The sequence below is a fragment of the Canis lupus genome, chromosome 26 (assembly GCF_003254725.2).
Source record: "Canis lupus dingo isolate Sandy chromosome 26, ASM325472v2, whole genome shotgun sequence".
NCBI classification, from domain to species: Eukaryota; Metazoa; Chordata; class Mammalia; order Carnivora; family Canidae; genus Canis; species Canis lupus.
In genome coordinates this window covers 10429921-10456243 of record NC_064268.1, presented here as the reverse complement: position 1 = coordinate 10456243, position 26323 = coordinate 10429921, and the positions used below count along the sequence as shown (strand labels likewise).

Here is a 26323-nt window from a genome sequence, read left to right as displayed (position 1 = left end):
GTTGGGTCTTGTGTGTACCTAACATAGTGCCTGGCATACAATAAACACTTGTTAATTAACTAATATATTTACATGTAATAATTACAACACAGTATTATATTATCCATGAGGATACAAGAACAAATACAATAGAATCAACTGAAGAGCTCCAGCTCACACATTGAGCATTATTTCAACATCCCACATTAATAGCAACACAGGAGAAACCTCATGAACTGAGACTCCAGGAGGGTAGGAACTCAGTTGGTTTTGTTCCTGTTGGACCGAGTACCCTCAGCACAGGGCCTAGCATACAGTATTCACTCCAAAATACTTTTGAAGAATATATGGGTATTTGGACAGAAAATCCCTAGATGAATAAACGGATGCATGCATGCATTCAAGGAGGGATGGGATATTTGGATAGATGGTAGGATATGTGGATGGATGAGTGACCATACAAGTGGATGGATGAATAACGACCAGATAAATGGAAGGATAGGTGGGGCAATAGATGGGTGGAATTAGCAGTTAAAATCATGGACTGTTGGGGATCCCTGGGGGGGCTCAGCGGTTTGACATCTGCCTTTGGCCCAGGGTGTGATTCTGGAGTCCCAGGATCGAGTCCCACATCAGGCTTCCTGCATGGAGCCTGCTTCTCCTCTGTCTCTGTCTCTGTCTCTGTCTCTCTCTCTCTCTCTCATGTGTGTGTGTGTGTGTGTGTGTGTGTGTGTGTCTCATGAATAAATAAAATCTTTTAAAAAATCATGGACTGTTTGGGGTTTTTTTAAGATTTTATTTTTTAAGTAATCACTACACCCAACATGGGGCTCAAACTCACAACCCCAAGCTCAAGAGTTGCACACTCCACCAACTGAGCCAGCCAGGTGCCTCTCTCATGGACTATTTAGTTAGACTGCTGGGTTCAAATCCCAGCTCTGTCAGCTATTCCAGGAATAGGAATGAAATTAAAAGGATGAGAAAGTAGCCCAAAATGAGACCCTGAGAAGGAATAAGAGGGTAATTTGAGAATGAAACATTTGTGGAACACCAGAGCCAAATACCTTCTTTATATAAAGGGGAGCACTAGATTTCCTGGAAGTAAAATCACTTGCCCAAGAAGACCCAATTGATTAATGGTGGTACCAGAACAACAGTCTATGTTTTCTGACTCCTTTTTATTCATTGAACAAACATCTATTTAGTACCTCCAGTTTGCCAGGCATACACTATGTCCTGGAGATACAGCACTGAGCAAAACAGACAGAGGACCTACGCTCAGAGCAGAGCACTGAGAGTCTAGTGGGAAGCAATAGTATTCTATAGGGAAGTTCCAGGAGCTAGGAGAACATATAACAGTGAGAAGTAGACTAGCCTGCTGATCAGGGAAGGCATTCAAGCTAAAACCTAAAGACAATTGAAAAGATGGATAGGGGACATTCTGACAAAACCATGTATTAAACAGCTTTAGGACCCTGGGCAACCTGCCTAATCTGTGTGGACCTCTTTTTCCTCATCTTTAAATGTGGATCAAAACTGACAAAAATAGATAGTACTTGATAAATGTTAGTTCTCTTTTTCTTCTCCAGGAGGGTGTCTTTCTAGTCTAACATGCCATCCCAGAAGGAAAGACCTGGGTATACATACAGTCTAAAAACAAACACTGTATTTGTTTCTTTATCCATCCTATAATTGAACACTGGCTGTCTGTCGAAAGCTTTTGTAGACATGAATGTGTAGTCCCTACTCATCAAGTCTAAGAGGATCTATCAGTCAGTTTAAGCTAGGCTATGCTGCAGTAACAAATACACCGAAATCCCAGTGCCTTAACACAAGAGTGTACTCTTCACCACATAGAGTCCAAGTAACTACGAAATCCAGGCTAAAATAATAGTCTGATTTCACATTTTGATCATGACACCATGACGAACACATTCCACGCAGCATAGAAAGACACACAGAGGGCTTACATCCTTTCCTGCACTTAAACCTAAAGGTCACACATACCCCTCTGTTCATAGCTCATGGACCAGCACTGATTACATGGCCCTGCTTCACTGCAAGGCAGGTGGGAATGCAGCAGAGTATATGGAATATTTGATGAGCATTACTATCTCTGCCACTGTGGAGACACACACAAATAAGCACACAAATAAGAATGTAATTACAATTGCAATATGTGCCAAAAAGGGGTCTGATTGCAGATGGCCTGGCTAAGGCTCCTGAATTAAGGCTTCAGAAAACAGCAGACACACACATTAAACTATAGATAAAAAGAAATAAATGATGGTCTATCGTAGACCCGAATTCTCAAAACCAGGTTAGGAGTTTTTGCCGAGTTATCCGGCCCTGCATCCTGGCAGCATCCAAATAATGATTTCATTTCTCCAAGCACAAACCACCAAAAACAATGCGGAACACAGAAATTCAGCCCCACAATTCCCAGAGCACCTGTAAAAACAGCCTGACTTGGCACAATGCCCAGCATGTATTTACTGGGTCCTGTTCAGCGAGTGAAAAGTTCAGCACATCACAGCCTGTGCCTAACTGGTACCATGCTTCAGCTCAAACATAATCAATTCACCATAGAGCTCAAATTCAAATGCCCACAGGGGAGGTGGTCTCAGGGGGTTGGGGAAAGCACAGGTGGTCTCAGGGGGTTGGGGAAAGCAAAGAGACCATGCCCACCAGAAGGGGCAATTGCCCCTCAACACCACCTGCCTATTGCTACTCAGGATAATTTTTACATTTCTAAAAGAAGCTGGAAATCTGGATTTTTGTGTGAGATATTAGATTTTTTTTAATGTGAGAATAAAATAAAATTAATTATTAAAAACCGTCTTTAGGTTGAACAAAATGTATCTGCTGTCCAGATTCAGCCAGTGGGCCTATATGGAAAGGAGTCTCTATGAAGCTGGACCTCAGTTCTCTATTCAAGCTCTAAAACAATACAGAGGAGCTTTAGATAAATCTTAGTCTCCCCAGGTAAAGTAGCCATAAAAGAGAAAAGCTGCCAAAATGTTTAGCAACCATGGAATGGTAATGTAAATCCAGGTGCTGAGTGAAATACTCTGTACCCACTAAAAATGTTCATAAATACAGAAGGACAGAGGGACATGCTCAAGGAGAAAATTCTAACTGAAGAGGATACCCAAGTGCTACACATAATACAAACAACCCGTATATTGAAATTATGTACCAAAAAAAACTAAAAGGAAATGCATTAAATTGTTCACAGTGCTCTTTTGGGTGGTAGGATTGGAGGTAATTCCCATTTGTTCATTTTTTTATTATTGTTTAATGAATTTTTCCTCTTCATAACAAGGGCAAAAATGCATATTAAAAATTAAACATTTGTTGGCATGTGTGACAAAGAATTTTAGACCTGGAAAAAATACTCATGGTCATCTGCTCCAAAAACTTCTCATTCAACACAAGAGGACACTGAAGCCCAGAGAAGCTGAATAAATTTCCCAAGGTCACATAGCTGGTGAGCAGCAAGGCTGGGATTGAACTCAGGTATCTTGAATGTCAGTTCAGTTTCAAGCACAGCAGGCTACTGACCCAGGCATAATACAGGCGGGAGGGATACGACACAGGAATGGAAAGGAGAGAAAGGGAGGAAAAAAAGGAAGGGAGGGAAGGAGGCAGGAAAATCATAAAACTCTTCCCAAGCCATGTATAGTTGGCGTTTTTTCCCAAACATTTTATCTGCAGGTCTGTTCATTTCCATTACAGCCCATAATCTTAATTTTGTCAAGACGCTACAAAACATTTCCTCTTGCTAATGTTCCCCAAGGTAAGAAAACTTAACCAAAGAACAATTTTTGCACTTCTAATTTAATTACTACTGTTCTCCTCTATTAGGGTGCTCACCAAGAACTTGGTTTGGAATGTTCCCCCTCAAAACCAGTGTGAAATGTAATGGCCACAGATTTAAGAAAAATTAATTTTAAATGTCAGTGGAACTCCTGTGGGAGAACATGCCTCTATAATTTGCCTTCCCAATCCATTAGCGCTTTGACAGTGTAGGAATTTAATATTTTAGTCACATCTTACACCTCGTGAACCAATTTGCACAAATTTTCTCATAAAAAGGCTGTCTTGACTAAACTATATCAAAGTGCAGAGCACCAAACTCCTCCCACTGCCTTCCTACACAAAACAAAAATGATGTTAGCTAAGTCCTTGGTCACAGATGATCTCATTGAGAGGGCTAGGCTATTTCCATAAAATCACAGAATGTTAATGAAGAGGGGGCGCCCGAAGTGGGGGAGCCTCAGTCAGTTCAGTATCCTACTCTTGGTTCCAGCTCAGGTCATGATCTCAGAGTCCTGGGATTAAGCCCCACATCAGCCTCCCTGCTCGCTCAGCAGGCAATCTGCTTCTCCCTCTGACCTCCCCTCCCCCTTGTGGTCTTTCTCTCTCTCTCTCTCTCTCAAATAAATAAACAAAATCTTTTTTTTTAACAAAATCTTTTTTAAAGAGAGAAAGAATTTAATGTTACATCCAGAGAGAAATGGAAGGATACGCAAAGAGAAGCAAAGACTAGAGATTGAGACACAGAAGCAAAGAGACATAAAGCAAGGCGAAGAGATAAAAATAAAAATAAATAATAATAATAATAATAATAATAGAGATAGAGGCAGAGACAGATACAGGAAGACAAACTGGCAGAGACAGTGAAGCACAGAGAGGAAGAGGCAGAGGGAAGAAGGAGAAAAGAGAGGTAACTAGTCTTCTTTTTTTTTTAAGATTTTATTTATTTAATAATAAGGGAGAAGCAGGCTCCATGCAGGGAGGCTGACATGGGACTTGATCCCCGGTCCCCAGGATCACTTCCTGAGCTGTAGGCGGCGCTAAACCGCTGAACCACCCGGGCTGCTCAGGTAACTAGTCTTCTTGCAGCTTTTTTTTTTTTCTTGCAGCTTTAATGCCACATTATATCATCATCATCATTGTTAGCAAACCATAAACAACCTGTCACCTGGGTTCAGGGCATCCACAAGGTCAGGGGCAAGGTCAAAATAAAGTGGGTTTTTAGAATTTCAGGCAAGACAGAAAGAGAATGACCAACACAATTCTCTGGCCAAAGGCTAGACTCCCAAGATTCTGAGCCTTGGATGTGGCAGCAGAGTCTTGAGGTGCATTGTAGGCATGCCTGCCCCCGAAGCATCCACTCTCTGCCTCCTGCCCAGACAATCCTAATAAGGGAGGGACAGAGAGAGTCCACAGAGCTCTAAAGCACCTCATGTAATCAGGGCTAATGGCTGCAGACCAGGAAAACGCCACGCTCAGGGTGACTTTCAAAACACACGTGTTCTCTCTCCGCTGTGATCTGAAGACATCAGACTGATGGTCAGCTCAAACCAAAGCATTGTTTGTCCCCCAGACTTTGCTAGCCTTCAGAACCTCAGGATTCAGCCTAGATTTGCCCCCATCAGCTGATATTTATACAATAAACAAAAAAATAATAATAATAAAAATTAAAAAAAACAATAAACAAAAAACGACATAGTGATAATATCAATGAGCATTTTTTTTACCACTAATTGTGGGACAGGCACTTAGCAAAACTTTACAAGAATTATGTCATTTCAAGATCATCACCAAATCCTCTACTGCCTAGGAACAGCATTTTTTTACATAAGAAAACTGAGACTCAGAAGTCAGGTGTCTTGTGTGAGGGCAAATAGGTAATGAGTTGGGGAGAGAAGATTTGAACCCATAGCCCAGGTCTTAACCACAATGCCTCTCTTCCAAGTCTCTACTAGGAAGGTTCATTTATTTAGAAATTATAGTTCCAAGTAGCCGGGGAAATGGTTTCTCATATCCACCATACAGACTCCCCTCCATGGAGTTTTGCATATGCTATTCCCTCTACCTGAAATGCTTTTCCTTTCCTCCCTTCCCTCTCTCCCAAGGCTTTTACATCTGCTCACTTTTTAGATCTCAGCTCAATCAACTTTCTTCAGGGAAGCCTTCTCTGATTTCCTCAACCATGTCAAATTCCCCCTCATGTAATGTGCCTTTCCTGGGTTCACTTACTGCAGGTGCCATTTTACATTTAATTGTGTGATTCTTTGATTAATCATAGATCAGCCCCTCTGCTAGTGAAGAATTCCATAAAGGAGAGACTGAATCTGGTTTTGCTCATCCCTCTATTGCAGCATGGGGCCCTAGCCCATAGTGATGTTTTCTGTATTTGTGTTTAATTAACTGATTGATTAATGAGTGAGAGAGTGAATGAAATAACTACAACTACAGGCCAAAATCAAGAATAGAAATATGAAGATGGGAAAATGCCCTAAGAATCAGCTAAAGGAGTTGAAAATAGTTGTGTCTACAGAGGGACTAGCAGAGTAAGTGGAAACTAGTACTTTGTTATAAATATGTTATCATCTGACTTTTCAACGGTGTACTTGCATTACTTTGATAGACTAATTTTTTAATGAGATAGTAAAAACTGAAAGTAACTCCTTTACCGGATTTTTTTTTTTTTTTTTTTGATATAAGAAGATGAAAGGGGAGATTTGGAAGGAGTTTTCCAAATGCAAAGAGAATGGGGGATGGGTGGAATGTCAGTGAGGAAGCATCTTGGAGAGCAATGAAGTTCAAAGGATCTGGGTGCCCACAGCTACTTCTGAGAAAAGTAACCCCTGGTTTACTGTCTTCTGAAAGTAATGGGGGGCTGGAGCCCACGTCTTGCGTATATCCAGCCCTGCAACTACTGGCAACACCTGATTGGATGCAGAATCAAAGCCCCAGCTAAATGCAACCAATCACAACATGAGAGGGAGACCATGACTGAAACTCTATCCAATAGAAGTGCTGCACACGTGATCGTGGCAAATCTAGCCCAATAGGTCCTCTCTTGGTAAGTATAACCTGCAGAGCAGGTTTGGGTTCTGACCAACAGGCACACAGTAGGATTGATGGAGGCCCTCTATGAAATTGTACACAAAATAAATTTCCCAGGTTCTATAGCTTTGATCAGATTATCAAGGTAAGTCTGTGATGAGCAAAGGTTACAAACTAGCAGATAAGACAGGTAAATTTTTTTATATTTTTAAATATTGGAAGATTTCACATAAAATTTAGATTTCCAACTTCTGTTCCAAAAAATACAGTAATACTGAGCCTACAATTACTGAGAGCTGAGTTGCAGCTGCTCCCTGTAGATGGGCCATGTGTTTTCCAGTTCATCATATCCCTACCATGCTCCTATTTTCCTGGCTCAGCCCACTTCACTTGTTGCCATGTCATGCCTGGAACCTATGAACAGTTGAGTTTGCAACTCTTAGCTGTCAACAAGTGGTCAGTTCAGACTAAAATGTGAGTGGTCTATATGTTTGCCTTTTTTTTTTTTTTCCTTTTTTCTTTTTAATAAGAGCTTAACTCATTAAGATATCTAATGACAGAATTTATAGGAGAAATAATTCTGAGTCCCTCTCAGGTTATGTTTATGCTCCCTGCTGTCTCTCCCATTCAGGCTGGACTAAAAGAACAGAAATCCAGTTCCAAGCATTGTACCCCTAAAAGACTTCTAATCTTCTGTAGACCTTCCTAGATATCTGTGTTCTATTTTTTTTATTGTTTTGGTTTGGTTGGGTTTTGTTTGATTTGTGGTTGTTTTGTTTTGTTTTGTTTGGGAAGATGGGGCGGGCTGCTTCTGGGGGCGGTGGTTTTTTTTTTTTTTTTTTTTTTTTTTTTTTGGTGGTTTGAGGAGCTTTTTTATTACATTTTGTTTTTGCTTTTTTAAGGCTCTTATTAGCTGCTGGAAATTAGTTTTGCCTCTCAAAAGAATCTTGGCCCCTATCAAAATGGGGATTCAGCAGCTCCCTTTGATTGACGTTTACTATTGAAAGCTTCTGTTTTTTTCCTGACTCTGAGGTAACCATCATAGGCAGGCACTATGGCTGGGGTCACACTGAGAAAACCCTGTTACCTTTGCATAATAAAATGCTGCGCGGTTTGAAATTGTCTCATGCTGGGCCCATTTTCCTAGCTGCTTGGCACCTGCAAAGGGACAAAATGACTTTGAACCAAGGGGTGGCAGTGAGAGAAACAAAGGCATCCAACATCGGAGTCTGTGTTGTTCTTCATACTACAGGCGCTTGACAACAGTAACTTCCACAGTAACTCAGAGGGGGAGAGAGATTTCTTGCCTGAGGCTGGTGTCTCAGAGACTGAATCTCTACTGAGTCAATTACATTTGATTCAGTACTTCCTGAGCATCATTACGTGAAATGCAGTACATCTGCTGTGTGAGGGCACAAAGATGAGGAAGATAGAGCCATAGCTTTCAAAGAACTTGAAATCTAGTAGGGGCAATCAGACAAAATCACTAAGAATGACAACAAATATGGTTTCCAACTAAGTAAGGGACATCTGGTCCTTCCATGCCAACAATTTATTTCCTTCTTTTCTTTTTTAAATAAACCACCATGCTTCCAATCTCAGCCTTTTTGGTCCAGGTGAGTCAGCCCCCATTGCCCTTACTGCCTCCTGAAAGAGAAGGACCAAGTTCCAAGTACATTACCTAAGCCCCTGGATCCAGCCATACCTGAAATCCTCCCTTAGTCTTTCTAAGCCTTGAAAAAATACGTATTTATTGATTTATCCTAAACTGGTTTAAATTATCTCTTTTCATTGAAAGAGTCCTGATTAATAAAAACATATACAAATGCTATTATCTAACTCATTTCATCTTCAAAACAATTCTATAAGATAAAGAAGAGATAACAGTTCAGGCAGGGTGCTAGTGTGAACACCGTCAATTTTACTGTGTAATATAGCCAGGCCTTCCTAAAGAATATTCTTCCCTCTGTGAAATTATCTGGGACCAGATCTGAGTCTTAGGATATTAAGGTAAGAACTCCAAGTACATCAAAAAGAGAGAGAGAGAGAGAGAGAGTGTGTGTGTGTGTGTGTGTGTGTGTGTGTGTGTGACCCTGGAGGCAGGAAGACCAATCAGGAAAGAGGATGGGAGTGCCTGGGTGGCTCAGTTAAGTGTCTGCCTTCTGTTCAGGTCATGATCCTGGGGTCCGGGAGTCCTGGGATCCAGCTCTATGTCCTGCTCCTGGTTGGCGAGGAGCCTGCTTCTTCCTCTACCTGCTGCTCCCTCTGCTTGTGTGCTCACTGTCAAATAAATAAATAAAATCTTAAAAAAAAAAAAAAAAAAAGGAGGGACACCTGGATGGCTCAGCAGTTAAGCATCTGCCTTCGGCTCAGGGTATGAACCTGGAGTCCCGGGATGGAGTCCCACATCAGGCACCCTGCATGGAGCTTGCTTCTCCCTCTGCCTATGTCTCTGCCTCTCTCTCTGTATCTCTCAGGAATAAATAAAGTCTTTAAAAAAAAAAAAAAAAAAGGAGAGAGGATGATAAAACTTGTTCAGGCAAAAGGGCCTAGAACAGGGTTTCCTGTACACATGCTAACAAACCTTAGCATGTGTATGGATCAGCTGGGGATCTCATTAAAATCCAGAGTTTAATTCAGTAGATCTGGGGTGGGGCCTGAGATTCAGCATTTTCTAATCAACTCCCAAGTGGTGCTGATGCTGCCCGTCCAGGACCACACTTCCAATAGGCCCGGCTTAGACCAGGGCCCTGAGTAGCCGGAGGTAGCCATTGAACATGTTTTATTTGACTCACACAGTATTGTAAAAATTAACATTTTTTATTATACTTATTTCCCTATTTTCATGTGCGTTCAAAACTTTTCATTATTTAAAAAAAAAAAAGTGTTTTTAAGTAAACTGCCAAAATCTAAAGGTGATTTTACATAGATATAAATGTCTCACTTCCTGGCTCCCCAAGAATTTGGCCGCTCTGGCCGCACTGGGCGCACAGTCCTGCCTAGCAACCATGAGTGTCCCTGGTGGGTCCCCAGCTGGCCCCAGGTCCCTGCTCTCGGCGGCGCACAGCACGGTGGTCCGGCAGCCCCTGGGACCGCCGCCGAGCGCACATCCAGCGCCCTGTGGCCACCCCAGCGAGGTGCTAACCCCCTGGCAGCCCGGGGAGGAGGGACGCTGCTGCGGTCAGGGACAGGCCGCCGCCCCAGGGCCGCGAGCACCGGCGACCACCTGTTTTCCGCGCGCAGACGAGCCCCCGGCACGCGCTCGCAGGGCCCCGCCCCCGAGCCCAGGGCGTCCGCGGGTCGCGCGCCTCCCCGGGCCGTCCGGTTCCGTGGTCGCCCCACCCCCACGTCTAGCGTACCCCCAGCACCGGCCCCCAGTCCTGCGTCGCCCTCCCCGCCCCGGAGGCCCCCCCGCCCCCCGAGCCCCCTTACCCCGCGGCGCTGCGGCTCGGGGAGGCGAGACCCGCGCGCACCTGGCCCGCCCCGCGGCGCCTGTGGCCGGCTGTCCCTCCGCCGCCGCGTCCAGCGGTGTCGCCTCTGCGACCGCCGCCACCACCGCGGCAAAGCCACCTGCGCGTGACCCTCGATCACCAAGTCCTCCCCCCCCACACACACACACACACGCACACGTGCGCGCGCGCTCTGCCCTTAGAGGTGGGAGCTTGGCCCTGGGGGCAGTCACAGGGGGGCCCGAGCCAAGCCCCGGGGTTAGGAAGACCACGGCCCCCTCTCCCTCGAACGCCAAGAAAAGTTAGTTGTCTCTGCCGCTGGGTTTCTGGGCGGCAGGACCCCCTCGCACGTTCCTCCCTCCCCGTGCAGTCAGTCACTCCTTTTGCTAATCCCCAAATGCACAGTGGCCCCCCGCCAGGAGGATGCACACTGGCTGTCCGTCCCCCGACCAGGAACCCTTCGCCTGTCCTAAGAAAACCACAAGGCGTGGGGAGTCAACCTTCGTCTCTAAGTCCCTGAAGGAACTACGCCCTCCTACCAGCAGTTTTCAATCCGTGACTTAACTGGTGCTGAAAATGGACTTGCCGCCGCCGGTTTATTTAACCCCTTTGTGACCCGAATGAAATAGCGTCATGGTTGGGGTATCACATGAACTGTTTTATTTAGGTACAGCGCCTAGAACAGTGTCTGGCACCCATTAGGAACTGGGTAGTGTTAGCCGCTGGCGCTGTCTGCTTGCATTCCGCACGACAGCCCTGCACCAAAGCTCAAATGGAACACAAGATCTTCCCAGCGTGGAAACCAGCTCATTCCCTTCCTCTTTAAGACAAGTGATGTAAACCAGAGAATGGTGGCCAAGTGTGTCCTGCAGAATCTGTTCTGTTTGATTTCGTGGCTGTCTTGGGAAAATGTGAGTTGACGGTCAACACTTAAAAATGGAGAGATCACATAAGCAAGGGGATTTTCAGTAACTCTTTGAAACAATACAAAGTTGGAGCCAAACCTAGCCCACCTTCCTGGAGGCAGGAGCTCACTTGTGGGCTCTTCAAAGAGGTGTTTCCTCTGATTAGTTGGTTTCCTCTAGACCCACCCGCTCCTTTACAAGATTTTCCGCCCCGTAAGGCCTTTCAAGTTTGGCCTAAGGCCTACTGCTGAGTTTTGTCCAGTTTCCCCCGAAGAAATAGCTTTCATTATCCCCATTTTATAGAAAAAGAAACTGAGGTTCAGAGAGGTCTAGTAAGGGGCACTTGAATGGCTCAGTGGGTGAAGCATCTGCCTTAAGGCTCAGGTCATGATCCCAGGGTCCTGGGATAGAGCCTCACACCAGGCTCCCTGCTCAACAGGGAAGCCTGCTTCTCCCTCTCCCTCTGCTGTTCCCTCTGCTTGTGTGCTCTCCCTATCTTAACTGAATAAAATCTTTAAAAAAAAAAAAAGGCGGGGGGGGGGGGGGGAGGAAGATCTAGGAAATTATCCAAGGTCACACAGCTAATACACAGCAAAAACTGAAGTTGGGGAAACCTGGGTGGCTCAGTGACTGAGTGTCTGCCTTTGGCTCAGGGCATGATCCTGGGGTCCTGGGACCGAGTCCTGCAACGGGCTCCTTGCAGGGAGCCTGCTTCTCCCTCTGCCTGTGTCTCTGCCCCTCTCTCTGTCTCTCATGAATAAATAAAATCTTAAAAAAAAAAAAAAAAAAAACTAAGTTGGGACCCTTTATGCCCGGAGGGTCTGAGCATGAGCAGGGGAAGCATAAAGGGGAAAAGTGGTTTACACCAAGTCATCTTTTTGGAAGGAGCATTTTTATTAATAGCACACTCTGAATGCCAATTTTTTAGGATTGTTTAACAAGAATTTCAATTTTTAGCTTCATCTACGTTGGCAATGTCCTCTCCCACACTCACTCCACCTCCTTATTTTTCTCATTTAAGGCACTCTGAAAAATTCTAGGGGCTTAGCTGAAATCGAAAATGTTTCTTATTTCCTCCGTTTCAAGTTACTGGCAACCGTAGGTGTTCTTTCCTTTCCATTTCTTCTTTTTAGCTTCTTTATTTATATTTTACTCTTTGTAGTTTGTAAATTTCCTCCAACCAGCTGCTTGCAAAATCAAAATGTCTTTACCACTAAGTTTCCAGGGAGGGGTTTTTTTTGGCCCAATAAACATACATATGAGAAAAAAACATTTGTGGACACACACACCTATATGTACACGCCCTAAAAGATTCTTGGTATCTCTCCAGGTCTCACTGTCCCAAAATGTTTTCATATATCTTAAAACCAAATGCCAGAGTCACTCACTCCATAACTGTACCCTGCACATGCAAGTTTTAGAACAGTTTGGTTGCAACTATTAGCCAGAAATATGACCTTACATTATTGTCAATGTATAAATGTTGACAACTCATTCAAAAGAATTTTAGAGCACTTGGGTGGCTCAGTTGGTTAAGTGTCTGCCTTTAGCAAGGGTATGATCCTGGGGTCCTGGGATAGAGCCCCACACCAGGCTCCCTGCTCAGCAGGGAACCTATTTCTCCCTCTCCCTCTGCCTGCCACTCCCCCTGCTTGTGTGCTTGCTTGTGCTCTCTGTCTCTAATAAATAAATAAAATCTTAAAAAAAAAAAAAAAAAGAATTTTAAACACAGTGAAGACATTGCCCATCACCACCACTACCACCAAAAAAAAGAGATGGATATCCAGGAAGGGGGCAACAAGTTCATGACCTGTTCCCAACTTTCAGGGTGACTGGTATGTCTAGTTTTGCAGTCAGCGGGGAAAGCTCTCTGCCTTGATACTTTTCTCTATCTTCCTTGGTCCCTTGGGCCCCTGGACCCCTTTGATCCTTTCCACGTTGATAGTGTGGGTTGTCCACCATTCTATTCCATATAATTACTCTGCAGGGTGGGAGGGCTGGGTGGACAAAAGGAGGGGGGCCATTCAGAGATAATGAATGGGAGAAGAAGGAGGAGGAAGAGCTCGTCACTGTGGTCTAACCTCAACCTCAGTCATCATTCTGATGTTACTCAAAGTGTGGTCCCTAGGCCAGCAGCATTGGCAGCAACTGGGAACTTGTTAGAAATGCAGATTCTTAGGCCCCACCCTAGACCTCCCTATCAGATCCTCTGGAGCAGGGCTCCGAGGGAATCTATGGGTTAGTCCTCTAGGGAACTCTCATGAGTACTAAAGTTTGGGGTTAATCTCTGTCTGGGTGCTTTTATGTTAAAGTAATCTCTCTCCACCTTAATGTTATTTTATCAAAGCCGCCCCCCCTTCTACCCTGTTATCCTGGCCAGACCCCAGACAGAAAGGGAGACTAGGAATGCCTCCCACCACACTGAGAATTTTGAATAACTTCATTCCTCGCCTTTGGAATATGATCCTTAATTCAGTAATAAGCGAATAACCCAATAAAATGGGGGCAAAATATCTAAACAGTTCACAAAAGAAGGTATATAAATGGCCAATAAGCACCTGAAAAGGTGTGCAAAGGCATTAATCATCAGGGAAATGCAAATTAAAACGTCAAGGAGATACCACTACATGCCTCCCACAATGGCTAAAATTAGTAAGAACACAGACAATATTGAGTGTGAGGACGTGGAGCAACTAGAAGTTTCATGCATTGTTGGTGGAAATGCAAAACAGTACAACTTTGGAAAAGAATTTGGCAATATTTTTAAAGCTGGATATACACTTATCACACAACCCAGCAATTCCACTCCCAGGCATTTACCCAAGAGAAATGAAAACATATGCCCATACAGAGACTTGGACACAGCAGCTTTATTCATTAAAGCCCCAACCTGGGGATGCCTGGGTGGCTCAGTGGTTGAGTGTCTGCCTTTGGCTCAGGGCGTGATCCAGGGGCCCTACGATCAAGTCCCCCATCGGGCTCCTTGCATGGAGCCTGCTTCTCCCTCTGCCTAGGTCTCTGCCTCCGTCTCTGCGTCTCTTATGAATAAATAAATTAAATATTTAAAAATAAGTAAATAAAGCCCCAACCTGGAAGTGACCCAAATGTCCACTGATGTGTGCACAGAGAAAGAAATGGTGGCCTTTTCACAGAAGGGAATACTATTTAGCAACAGAAAGAAATGTGCTCCTGACACACGGAATAACATGGATAAATATCAAAAACATCATGCTGAGCAAAAGAAGCCAGACAGAAGAAGTATTACGCATGGTATTATTCCATTTATATGGAACTCTAGGGATCAACAGTGATACAAAGTAGATCAGTCAATGGCTGTCCGGGAGGGGATGGCGATTAATGGCAAAAAGATAGGAGGAAAGTTTCTGAGGTGATGGAAATGTTCCGCATCTTTACTGGAGTGGTGGTTACACAGGTATATAAATCTGTCAAACCTCATCCAACCATCCACTTAAAATGGGTGCACTGTTGCCCATGAATCATGCTGCCATTGAGATGACTGTTCTAGCACGATTGCCCATAAATGACTCTTCGATAAACATGATTATTTTTAAGTGCCTGGCCTGGCCTAGCTGTGCCCAGGAGGCGATCGCTAACACCAAAGGGACAGAGATGTCTCTGGCATTCTGACTCCCTTGGTGCTGAGCCTGGGCTGTCTGTTCCTGCTGCAGCTTAGAGGCAGGTCAGCAGTGCAGAGGTTTTCCCCACATCAAATAACTTCAAAAGTCCCGTAATAGGCAATCGAGCGCCTCCAGCTCAATGCAATTACCGAGCGCTCCTCATTCTGCCCTTTGAACCAGCAGACAACCCCGGGAGGGAAAATCTGTAGAGAACTCAGGGGCCACTTTTGGGGCTCTCTGGGGACCCTCACCAGCCACCTGCAGGCTCCTGTGAGCCAGCCTCCAACACTGCCTTCCTAATTGGAGTCTGGATCACTAAGGCCACATTCCCTGGTTCCAGAGCCTTTTTGAAGGCAGAAGAAAGCCAAGCCACTGACATTTCCAGAGAGCCGGATCTGTGTCTGAGGGCAAAGTAGAGCCACCGGGTCCCTCACCGCTAGGAGGCGCCACCCCTGGAGGATGACTACTGTGGGAATGGCAACCCTGGACCTGGGCAGCACAGCAGCCCCACATGAAGCCTGGAACTATCTCCACTGCAAAGGTCTCTGGCATTAGCTAGAATAATCCCGATGAGGAATCAGTTTTGTTTGTATGGATGTGTATTTGCCCGAGCTACTCAAAAGTTGATGGATAACTGAGTGTTTATAGTCCCTTTGACAAACCTTACTCATCCCAGTCCTAGGAAAGGAGCAGGCCTGTGAGTTCCTCAGAGAATCAGTCGGCGCCTTCTGAATTCTCCACAGATCCCTGAGGCTCTAACAATACTATAGACTAAGCAGCTTCAACAACAAACATTACTGCTCACAGTCTGGGAGCTGGAAGTCTGAGATGGGGTGCCGGCTTGGCAAAGTCCCTCATGAGTGCTTTCTTGCTGGTTATGTCCTCACAGGGCTTTCCTTGGTGTGTGCACACCGAGAGCTCTTGTGTCCCTTCCTCTTTTTATAAGGAGTTGGAGGGCCCCACTCTCATAACCCAGTCTCACCTAATCACCTCCCAAAGGCTCCACCTCCAGATACCATCACATTAGGGTTAGGATTCCATCAGAGGAATTTTAGGACACAACATCCAATCCATAGGCAGCACCTGCCTCTGACCCACTCTGCCTCCATGATGTAAAATGGTACAACTTTGGAAATCAGTTTGCAGACCCCTAAAAAGTTAAAGGTACACTTACCATGTGACTCAGCAGCCCTACTCCTAGACATGTACAGAAAAGGCAGCACTGGGTTTGAATCCAGACCTGTTCATTTCCAGTCATGTGACCTAGAGCAAATGATTCAGCCACCCCGGGTGTCAGCGTTCTACTCATCTGTGAAATGGGGATAATAGTAATGCTTTATTCATTCATTTAATCAATATGTATTGAGCACCTCTGTAAACTCAGCCGTGGGTAGGCAGTGGTGGATGAGACAGATAGGGGACGCCTGGGTGGCTCAGCAGTTGAGCGTCTGATCCTGAGGTCCAAGATCGAGTCCCACATGGGGCTCCCCGCAGGGAGCCTGCTTCTCCCTCTGCCTGTGTCTCTGCCTCTCTCTCTCCCTCTCTCTCTCTATCATGAATAATAAAGTCTTTGTGCTCGCTTCGGCAATTTGATAAGACAGGGCTATCTTCAAAAAAGGTTTACAGTTTAGGAAGGAGCGTAAACATTAAACAAATAAGGAGACAAGTTTATCATTACAAATGGTGATACAGGCTAGAAAGGAAAAGAACAGGGAGCTGACAGAGAGGTTAACATGGGGTGCTGAATTTAATTTATTTTATTTTATTTTTAAGCAATCACTATTCCCAAGGTGAGACCCAAACCCACAACCCTGAGATCAAGAGTCACCCACTCTGCTGAATAAGCCAGGAAGGCACCCCTGAGATGCTGAATTTAAATGAGTGAGAGGGACCCCTGGGTGGCTTAGTGGTTGAGCCTCTGCCTTCAGCTCAGGCCGTGATCCCGGGGTCCTGGAATCCAGTCCAGCTTCAGGCCCCTTGTGGGGAGCCTGCTTCTCAATCTGTTTGTGTCTCTGCCTCTGTGTGTCTCTCATGAATAAATAAATAAAATATTTGAAAAAAAATGAGGAGTGAGAGAAGGCTTTTCTGGGGAGATGGCCCAAAAAAAAAAGCATAGGGACAGGGGAGTCGGGTGGGAGGATGGGGTGACTGGGTGACAGGCACTGAGGAGGGCACTTGACAGGATGAGCAGTGGGTGTTATACATGTTGGCAAGTCGAACTTCAATAAAATATACATATACATGTATTATATATATAGAAAGCATAGGGACAGAAGTGCCTGGGAAAAGGCCCTGAGGTCACAGAACCTCCGCATCTGCAGAAAAGTGCAGCTAGAGTAAAGAAGGAGGCGCTGGGGGACTAGGTTACACCTGCACTATAGCCCAGATGGAGCATTTGGACATTATCTCACGAGCAGTGGAGAGCATCCAAATCTGGCTTTGTGGGTTCATAAACTGTCCCTGCCTCTGGGCACATGGAGGGCACGGACAGGCGAAAGGAAGAGGCAGACCCTCCAGAGCCAGAGGCTGTGTGCACAAGCAGGGGACTATCCAGGCGTGTCCGGGTAGCTGCAGAAGAAGGGGGACTTCACACAGCAGCCGGAACCTCCAAAGTTTGTCCAGAGGTCTTACCGGGTACATTGCTTGGTCTTAAGAAGTCACCTTACCCTCTCAATGCGTTGTCCTGGTAAATGGCTCCCACCCCAAAATGGTGGGTGGAACGCATATTGCCAGGGCAGGGAGGGGTGAGGGGCCTGTGAGCTCCCCAGATCCCCAGCTCCCAGGTCAAGCTGGAGTCACATCCCCCCTCTGACCTCCACCAACACTGCCCACCTCGTGACTGTGACCGTGACCGTTCCCCATCCGCTGCCTTTCTCACAGGGTGTCTGGAGCAGTCAGCAAGAGAATTTGCTAGCATGGAGGTGGCTCGTTGGCGGCTATCTGGCCACATAGGGGCCAGATCCCACAGCAATCCATACAGGCACCTAGAAAACACAGATCATGATAATGATTTCCAAAATAAGTAACCATTCTTTTCAGGGAGAGCCCCATGATCTGAGCCACTGGTTGATTAAGGCCCCTAGGCTGGGGTCAGATCGCTCTGGGGATTATAAGTGTCCTGGTGTGATTTAATAAAGATGATTATGTTAGCAGTCTCCTTGGATATAAACACACAACATTCTATTCAGATAATGGCACCAGTGCCTCCTTGCAAGGCATTGAGAATGTCCAAGGCTGTCCTAGTTCAGAGGACAACCTTTCTCATTGAAGACGTTTTCATGTTGGCGAGGACAGGATTTGTTGGCTCTCCCTGAAGTCTTGTAGGTCAATTTTAGTAAGGGCTTCTAGGTTTGTTATAATGTCCTCCAGGCCAGTGGAGGGCACAAAGACAGGCTTGGTGACACATAGTGTCCAGATGACCTTAGCACCACGTTGCTCTCTTAGGGCCGCGTCTTTGGAAACGGCCCCCACTGTGGACATGGTGGGCAGAGGGTACATTCCAAGGACAGGGGAGGCAGTGAGCAGCCTCTGGTTGCCCAGGTCCAACTGGAGGATCAAGCGGCAGTCACGTCCTCTTGAAGACCCCCTCCAACGGCAGACCCTGAGACAAAGATGTGAGAGCAAGTGATGTATTTGGTGGAAGTGGACTCTGGTAGAGGAGAGGATAAGGCAAAGGAAGCAAATATAGAGCATAACACTAAGCAGATTACCACTGGGGCAACAGGACCCAAATCTACACTCAACATAACCCCCTGCCCAGGGGCAAGATATTTATCCAGCAGCTACCACCCATCATCGGTTGAGGCTGGCTCGAGGAGGAGGGAGCAGTGCTAATTCCTGGCACTTGTAGCCTGCCTATAAATAGCCAGATAAACTCTCAGCTGAGCCTTAGGGGTTACTGTTGGGAGCCATCAGCTCTGCAAGCCCAGACATGGGGTGTGTCAAGGGGATATAAGCAGGGTGCTCACTACATCTGCTACAGGGAGTCAGTGAAGGATTTTAAGAAGAGATTTTCAAAGCTCACTCTGGTAGAGAATAAGCTATAGGCAACAGGAATGGCAGTAAAAGTCCAGCTTGGAGCCTGCTGGCAGGAGTGCAGGAGGGGACAGTCATAGTTTGGACCAGGATGGTGGCAGTGGGGGTGGACAGAAGTGGGAAGGTTGGAGATATATTTGGAAGTAGGAACTGCAGGACTTGGCAACAGGGCGGATGCGGGAATAAGGGCAAGAGGACCATCAAGGGAGGCGCCTACGTTTCTACCTCTGTGAGTGAGGTGAACAAAGAGGCTGTTCCCTGAGGGGGAAGACTGAGGAAGGGGATGCTGGTGTCATTGAGGAATTCAAGGAAATTAAATGAGCTCTTTTAGGAGAATGCCCCTCATCCAGGGCCTTCCCCACGTTAGGCACTCAGTGTGGTTCTGTTTTTCCTTCCATTCCCACGGTCTGGGAAGGTGAGATTCAAGCCTCTGGGACTCATGACAAATGATGAGTTTGCAACATTTCATCTCTGGGAAATAACACAGTGGAAACAAGCCTCACAACCCACCTGGACAGGTTCCTGGGACTCCATGTGGCATCCCCACCCAGTACTGCAGGCAAATTCCAGAAATTACCTTTGGTCCTGCTAAACTAGGGGCAAATCATTCCCTGGCTTGCAGTGACTGTGGCATAAGCTGAGCATTAGAACAACATAGTCCTGGTCTGCTGGTGGTATGTTTTTAATTTAGTGGATTTCAGTGGCTCAGTTTTCCTCTTAACATGTGGCTTAAAAATAAAAACAGGACAGCAAATGTTTGAGATTTGTCCCAGAAGATTTTAATTAGTCACTCATGTATTCAACAAACATTAGCATCTCGTGTTTTGAGGCAACCAATAGAAGAAAGAGGGAAGCTTTATTAAGGAGATAAATCACCCAGGCAGAGGTGAATGGTTCACTAAGAAAGAAACCACAGTGAGAGAAGAAGGGGTGATTATGTCCACAGGCGGCTTTACAGGAAATATGGGACCGTAGAATGACCTAGTAGGCCTGGAGACAGAGACGTGCAGAATCACCTGAACAGCAGCAAAAATTGGTACCACCACTTTAGAAAACAGTTTAGCAATGTCTTCTAGAACTAAACACGCATAGACACTGTAATCCAGCAATTCCATTCTGATGGAAATGCACCCATCTGCCCACTGAGAGACATGTGCTAGAATGTTCCAGGTGGTATTATCCCTAATAGCAAAAAAAAAAAAAAAAAATTAAAACAAAAGAAAGAAACCGAACCCCAATGCCCACCAACAGTAAAATGGATGAATACGTTATGGTATATTCACATGTGGAGTATCATGTCCTGCACAGCAAGGCGAATAAGTGGTTTACAATGTGCAATAACGTGGGTGATTCATGCACAAAGCCGCAATTCTAATAATAATACATTAATATTATTAATATTATTATTATTGCATTTGGATCTGCTCTTCAGTAATTCTTTCCTTCAGGAAATATTGAGCAGTTGCTACGAGAACATACACTGTTCTAGGTACTAGAGGTATAGATAGTAAGCAGGACCATCAAATCCCCTTGCTGTCATGGAGTTCACATTCTAGTAGGGGCGAACAAACAGCAAACAAGTAGTATATATATCCAGAGTCTCTGAGAATGTTTTAGTTTGGGTTTTGGCTTTTTAATGGAAGTAAACAACTTAATGACCAAGATTGAACTAAATGAATATTACGCCTTAAACCCGGAGTGAATGGGCCCTTATGGGGAGGGGTGGCCCTTGAACAGACATCAAGGGACCAATGAAACTCCTAGAATTACATGCAAAATGTTATATGTCTGGGGATTTTTCTGGGGAGATAGTCCAAGGCATTCTCAGATTCTTAAAAACATCATTGACCAACAAAGAGTTCAGAATCCCACCATTCTCTCTAATTTCACTTAAGGTACATGCAAACATTTTCAGGGCACATGCCGACAATCACCGGGATCAACAGTATTCTGCTTGATTTGCTTCACATTATTTCTCTGAAGTAGTAAATGCACAGCCATGTCCTGCTTGTCATCTGTAAATGCTACAAAAAATTGCACTGTGCCACATTCTGTTCACCCAACCACTCTCTTAACATCAGGCACACGGTCATTTCTCTACCCTGGCCATTCCATGAATGTTGCTGTAAATACCTTTGTACAGATTTGTTTGTTGCTTCTAAGGGGGTTTCTTGGAGGGTATTTGAAAACTGCAAGAAGTGGGTCAAATGAGACCCATGCCTTAATACTCCTAGGTTGCTACTCATCACATTTTGAATGCAGCAAGAAGGGCTATTAAAAATCACCTGCAGGATAAGACAAAAGGGATCGTTTTTGCTTTAATTCATCATTGATCTTCCTCTTTCCCACTGTAATAATAGTCATCTATTCTTGGTAAAATAGGAGAGTGAAACATAGTACTTATTACAATAATGGAAAAATACCTATTTTCTGGCAAGACATTTCATGCTTCTATGCCCTTGGAAGTTCCACTCAAATCTTTTCCTATCATTCACCATAACCAATGTGTCAGTTTCAGGGTAAACAGGCAAGATGGGGATGGGGGGTTGGGGGGGTGAAGGGTGGAATGTTGCCATGGTAACAAAGGATTTCAGTGATGAGTATCCATGGTGATTGTTGCTAAATTCTGAGAGGTTTTAAATGCTTTTTTAAAAATACATAACAACTGTGCAGCTGCTGAGGATGTTCTGAGGGGAAGAGAGGAATGAGTTGTTTGCACTTTTATGGATACGCTTGGCGTGGTTTGGCAGGAAGGAGATAAGGCAGTTTAAGGACAGGCGTGCTCTACGTGTGATACTATTTAGCAGTTATCGAGGACTGCTATCCCTCTCATACAGAATCCTCCCACACATCTGGGTACCATTTGTACCTCGATGGCCTCCTTGACAGGGTAACACCTGAGATAAACTCAGGCAGAGACCAGCCCCCACCCTGCTCCTTCCCTGGGCACCCTGCTCCCACCACTGCCTTGGACTAGAAACACGTAGATCTCTGAGCAGAACTGAGAGTTCCCAAGGGGCAAACCTCTTTGGAAGCTTAAAATAGGTACCGGGGAGTGCAAAGCAAAGACTATTTCTTGTTTCACTCACATGGATGTGAGTATGGGTTGAAGAAATGGAACTAGAACTCAGATCTTCTAATTCCTAATCCAGAGTTCACTTATTCTCCTTTTTTATTAGAATGAACTTTGACTATGAACAGCAGAGACCCAATGTAATAGAAACTGTAAACAATAGAAGTTCATTTTTCTTTAAAAAAAATCTGAGGTTCAAGAGTCGAGGCTTCCTCTATTTTGTTGCTTCCCTGTATGAAGACTCCATTCTTAGGGTCACCTCACTATCCGCCATGGCTGCCTGATTCCAGCCATCACATCCAAATTCCAATCAACAGGAAAGAGAAAAAGGTGAAGAAATAAAGGCAAAGGACCCAAACAGCTGCCTCTTAAAGAATGTTCCTGAAAGCTACCATTTGACACTTCCTTTTTTTATCTACTGCAGGGCCTCCTCTAGTGAGAAAGGAGGGTGGGCACAAGAAAAGAAGGTCTCACAGTCCAGGTTCATCTAAAGTGAGGACCTGTAGTAGTTCTTGAGAGATAATTTTAGACCACATTAATCACCTTGGGAGAAATTGATCCCCTTTCCATTCCCTTTCAAACCTAATAAACGACAAGGGGAAAGTCTCAGGCTGGTGGTACAGATACTGAACACTTGCTGTTGTCTCTTTTCAACAGAGAGCCAGTCTCAGCCCAAAGCTCTAAGGGTAGCTAAATATTAAACTTGGTGTGCAGAGCAGATACTAACTTTTGTTTTATGTGAGTTGCTGTCTTAACCAATCACAGTTGCCTTCCTAGAACTTAATATCATTGTTTTGTTTGCCTTGTATTAATGTTCATGTACTTTCTATTTGGGTGAGGAATAAGATTTTCCATTTACATCTGTGATTTTTTTTCCTTTTAAATAAAAGGCTTCACATTTTATAAGTGAACTAATTTAAGGGAGAAAACCTTTACATAAACAACAGTACAGGTAGCACATGGATGTGTTAAAAGCATGATTGAAAAATGAGACACACAGATTTGGTAGACAATTCCAGCTGAGCCTGGAAGAGGTCTCTGTTCTAATCCTAGTCCTGCTGCTGACTTGCTGTGTGACCTTAGACAAATCCTTCACCTCTCTGGGCCTCTGTGTTTACACCTGTAAAATGAACAAAACTAGACCCAATAGTTGCTAAGATCTCTGCCCTAAAGGAATTCTGGTGTCCAAATACAACTCCCAAGAACCCCAGCTATCATAACACTCCTCCAGAGATACCAGCTTTGCCTTGGTGAGCATTTGAGTGTACATAAACAGCAAACACTTGGCTTAGCGATGGAGATTAATCTGTATTCAGAGCATTGCAAATAAATAAATATTTTTAAGCCAGTGGAGAGCTATCTCCCAAACATACAAAATTAGACTTAATTATTTTTAAAACAATACATCTCTTAATTTGCAAATGAGCAGAACAGAATGCTAAGCAGGGTCTTATTTTGGATGCTAACTACAGTTGCTTTTTCAATTGAAGATTTTCATACTCTCTCTTCACACTTCCCCTCAACTGTTTATTAATAACTCTGCCTTTTCCTTGGTTTTAAATTATCCCTAAATATTAAACCCGGTGTGCAGAGCAGATGCTAACTTTGTTTTACATGAGTGGCTTGTCATATTATAATCCAAAACAAAAGACCCATTTCCCATTTTCTCAAGAAATGGTCTCCTTGAAAGCTCTGGACTTCCAACCAGAGGGAGAAACAGGCCCACTGTCCCTAAGACGTGTCAATACCTGAGTGCCCAGGCGTATCAAAAAACATTTGAAAATTACAAAGAGATTACAAAGAGTCCCTACAAAGGGACTACTTTATGCCTGCATATTGGAGAAAATGGAAACGTCTGACTATAGCAAGTGTTGGCAAGGATTGGCATTTCTATAGACAAGAAGCCAATCCAGCAAAGTGGTATGTGTGGTGGATAGAACAATAACTATGGAGTCACTCACTCAACAAATATTTATTGAGCGCATACTATGTGCCAAGCACTGTTCTTAATGCTAGGAATGCAGGAGAGCATGACAGACAAAACACCTTATTTTCATGAAGCTGACATTCTCATGGAGAAGGGTGGATAACCAACAAAAGAAGTAAGTGATACAGTATGTTAAATACTGAGAAGTCCGAGGGAGAAGAATAAAGAAAGAGGAGGGAATCAGGGTGGCAGGAAAGAACTATTATTTTTTTTTTAAAGTTGTCAGAGATGGATCAGGGAGGTGACTTCTGAGCAAGGTCTTGAAACAGGTCTATGTGGCTGTCTAATGAAGAGTTTCCTAGGCAAAGGGAACAGCCAATGCAAAGGCCCTGAGGTAGAAGCATTCCTGGTATGATTAAGGAAGAGCAAGGAGGTCTGTGTGACTGAATTGAGGAGGGCAAAAGGACAAATGACAAGAGATCAGGACAAAGAAGGAACATATGGGGCTTACAAACCATTATAAGCCAGGGCGAGGCTGCAGGGAGTAAGATGGGAGCCACAGAAGAGTTTTAAGCAGAGGAGGGACTTAGCATCTCAGGGACTGCTGGGCTGAGAACAGACCATAGGGTGGAGGCGGTGGGGGGACATAATCAGGGAGGCCAGGGCAGAGACTGCCATGACAGTCCGGGTGAGATGTGACAGTGGCTGGACACAGTGATGGCAGTGGGGGTGGGGAAAAGTATGAAGGTTCAGATGTATTTTGAAAGAAGAAACAGGATCCCTGGGTGGCGCAGCAGTTGAGCGCCTGCCTTTGGCCCAGGGCCTGATCCTGGAGACCTGGGATCGAGTCCCACATCAGGCTCCCTGCATGGAGCCTGCTTCTCCCTCTGCCTGTGTCTCTGCCTCTATCTCTCTCCCTCTCTATGTCTATCATGAATAAATAAATAAAACCTTTAAAAAGAAAGAAGAAACATGTTATATGAAGTCCAGGTGAAGCTGAGTTTAATCCAAGTTCACCCACTTTCTTAAGCATATCACTTACCCTCTCTGAGCCTCGGCTCCTTATTATAAAATGGTCTGGTGAGAAGTCCGTGAGCTGGTGCTTTGCAAATCAAAGCTATTTTACCATCATTTGCTCCAGCCAGCGTCCATCCTCTGGCGACCACGGAGGCCCGGAGGGTCACAGAGCTGTGTTCTGATATGGAAAAAGGAAGCGGGGTTAACTAGAGTGGATCCTGAGATGTTGGCGTCACCAGCAGCCCAGGAGCACGATGGGTCACAGGCATAAGGGGGGACTGACCAGCACATGACCCGGGCTTGGTCAGACGCCAGAACCCTCTTCCTCCGTCTGCCCCTGATGGCCTTTCTGCACACTGAAGATGTGGGGAGAACAAAATAATTATGCCCTGCCTTTCCTGGTATCTTTCTGCTGGGGACCCAAAGTGCTTTTCCTCCTGTGGAGGCTCCCGGCTGCTGAGCCTTGCAGGGAGGTCACAGACAGGGACAGACACAGGACTAGCAGAGTCTCTCTGCTACCTTCAGAGCCCCTGGGAGGAATATGAGCTAATTCAGAAGAATGTCCATCCTGTTCTAAAAGGATGGATAGGGGATCCCTGGGTGGCGCAGCGGTTTGGCGCCTGCCTTTGGCCCAGGGCGCAATCCTGGAGACCCGGGATCGAATCCCACATCGGGCTCCCGGTGCATGGAGCCTGCTTCTCCCTCTGCCTGTGTCTCTGCCTCTCTCTCTCTCTCTCTCTCTCTATCATAAATAAATTAAAAAAATAAAAAAAAAATAAAACATAAAAAAAATAAAAATTAAAAAAAAATAAAAGGATGGATAGATAGGCCCTTTGGGGGGCACTTCTTTTAGAAATGGTAAAATTCAACACAGAAAAATGAAGCTATGAAACCTTCAAATGTTTGTGGAAGCAGTCTTATGTAATTCATACTGATTACCAACAAAATCAGCTAATCCAGTTCTGCCGTAATCAAGCTGGAAATCAGCCTAACATCATTAAGTCAATCAACAAACACTGTCATTTCACATGTCACTCAGGCATGCTTTTCCTGATCTCTCACCTAAAATAACATCCCAGTGTCTGGCACATAGTAGGCCCTCAATAAGTATTGAATGAGTGAATGAATGAATCAAGGAACAAGGGAACAGCTCTTTGAGGTAGGCAGAACTGGCCTATCTTTGCATTTGAGTAAACTGAAACTCTGCCCACATTGAAGCAAATAGTTCAAAGGAGGGGGAGAAAGGGACTAATGGGGGTGCCTACCATGTGCCAGGGCCTGTGCCAGGTGTACTGTACGGGCTCCCACCTGAATCCTTTAACAATTGTGATAAGGGCATGATTATCCCCCCCTCCCCACCTCACAGATGGCCAGCAAAGTTCGAGAAAGGGAGGCAGAAAAATGCTTCCCCACCACCACCCCCACTGCTTCCCTGGCGT

General features: G+C 45.0%; 1 protein-coding gene and 1 long non-coding RNA gene across 3 annotated transcripts in view; both read right to left on the bottom strand.

Annotated features, from left to right (window-relative positions):
* The window catches only part of RPH3A (rabphilin 3A), a 264940-nt gene extending 254644 nt beyond the window's left edge, over positions 1-10296 (bottom strand). The window contains exon 1 of the mRNA XM_049101684.1: positions 10273-10296. The gene's annotated coding sequence lies outside the window, so the exon portion shown is untranslated. The remainder of the gene's footprint in view (positions 1-10272) is intronic.
* A 638-nt stretch (positions 10297-10934) lies between these two features.
* Positions 10935-22618, bottom strand: LOC112676580 (uncharacterized). 2 transcript variants are annotated; one of them, XR_003146598.3, is made up of 4 exons: positions 21291-22618; positions 17665-18433; positions 16007-16141; positions 10935-11218 (listed from the first exon to the last, which is right to left on the bottom strand). It is a non-coding gene; the product is annotated as an uncharacterized LOC112676580 (long non-coding RNA). The 2 variants fall into 2 exon arrangements; XR_007406104.1 differs by having other exon boundaries at positions 17665-17816; positions 21291-22478.
* Between the last annotated feature and the right edge of the window lie 3705 nt (positions 22619-26323).